The sequence below is a fragment of the Chenopodium album genome, chromosome 3 (genome assembly GCF_948465745.1).
Source record: "Chenopodium album chromosome 3, dcCheAlbu1.1, whole genome shotgun sequence".
Lineage (NCBI taxonomy): Eukaryota > Viridiplantae > Streptophyta > Magnoliopsida > Caryophyllales > Amaranthaceae > Chenopodium > Chenopodium album.
The window spans coordinates 51,855,932-51,857,576 of record NC_137836.1 but is presented as its reverse complement, the minus strand read 5'-3'; the positions used below and the strand labels follow the sequence as shown (position 1 = coordinate 51,857,576).

The following is a 1,645-nucleotide window of genomic DNA, read 5'->3' as shown; positions in this document are numbered from 1 at the left end:
GACCTCTTTGATTATCAAACCTTTGAGCATTATTATTTGACACATAATTCACATGCTCACTCTCATTGTTATCAAAGCCATCAACACATTCATTAGGACAATTATTAGAGTCCTGATCATACGATCCACATGCATCACAAAACAAACAACCCATAGGCATATTATGTGAAGAGGTAGGGGGTTGAGAGTTAGAAGGAGTACCTCTCCCCTTAAATTGGGAGGGAAGATTCGAAGCTTGGGAAGAAGAAGAAGTGCTCTCCAACATGGCTTTGATTGCGGTCATCTCCTTTCCCAAGTTTGTCATTTGGGAGGAAAGGTTGTTGATCGCATTTAGATGGTCTACCGAGTACAATGAAGATTGCTTGCTTGAAGAGTCTCTCTCCCCATCTCTCCAATCTCTATAGTACGTCACCACGTCCTCAATAATGTCCACCACTTCTTCTTCGGTCTTGTTCATAATAGGACCCCCGGACCCCCCCATCAAGGCATGACTTGCCTTGGGGACTTAAACCGCCATAGAAGATTTAGACCACTTGGTATGTTGGGATTCCGTGGTGAGGGCACTCCCTTTGATACTCTTTGTATCTCTCCCATGCTTCGTAAAGGCTTTCATTTGGCCTTTGCTTGAACCCTTGAATCAAGGCTCTTGCCTCTGCCGTCTTCTTTTGAGGGTAGAAGCGGGACAAGAAGGCCTTTGTAACATCATCCCATGTTCTCAAGGAGTTGGGCTTCACTTCTTTATCTAGCCACTCTAAGGATCTTCCTATGAGAGAGAAGGGGAACAACTTGAGGCGTATGAACTCTTGAGAAACTCCATTGACTTTGATGGTGTTGCAATATTTTTCAAATTCTTTAAGATGGTTCAACGGGCTCTCATTCTTAGCCCCACTATATTGCCTCCTCTCAATTAAGGTGATAATGGCCGGCCGAATCTCGAAATCATTTACCGGTGTTGTAGGCGGAGCTATGCCGCTCTCAAACCTATAAGCACCGGGTATTCCTAGCTCCTTCAAGGCCACTATCGGATTTTCTCCCATGCCTTGCTCTTCTTCAATCTCTTCTTGACTTGAAGAACTATACCCCAAGGATCGATTAGCTATTCTTCTCCTTGAGAGAGTCCTTTCAATTTCCGGATAAAAAGGCACAATGGATCGATCACGAGCTCTATGCATGCAAAACTTCAAAGAAAATATTAGTAGCACGGCTACAAGTGTAGCCTAAAGAAACAAAATCTTTTTGTATTTTTTTTTCAATTAAAATGAAGTAGACTCAACAACAAAAGCTAAGCACCAATAGCACTCCCCGGCAACGGCGCCATTTTGACAAAAGAAAAATGTATGTCGTTATCTACCCTTCCCCCAAGTCAAACAAAATTTGTAAACACCTAACCAACCTTATATGAATATAGGGCAAGTTAAGGGTCGATCCCTAGGGAATGCAATGATGAAAACTAGAGTCTAAGTCAATCTACCTCGAAGATGGAGTTGAGATTATGGTTGGCACTATGGTAAACTAAAACAAGTCTAATCAAGTAAAACAAAGGTCTAAACACTAGGGATATGGGTTCCACATGCAAGTTCAATGATAATGCTAGTTTAGAGCTCAATCAATTAATTCAAGTATTGCAATGGACAAACAATAGTAG

At 41.9% G+C, this 1,645-nt stretch overlaps 1 pseudogene; it reads left to right on the top strand.

Annotated features, from left to right (window-relative positions):
• The first annotated feature begins 546 nt into the window (after positions 1 to 546).
• LOC145626035 (small nucleolar RNA R71) lies at positions 547 to 645 on the top strand (annotated as a pseudogene).
• Positions 646 to 1,645: the final 1,000 nt, after the last annotated feature.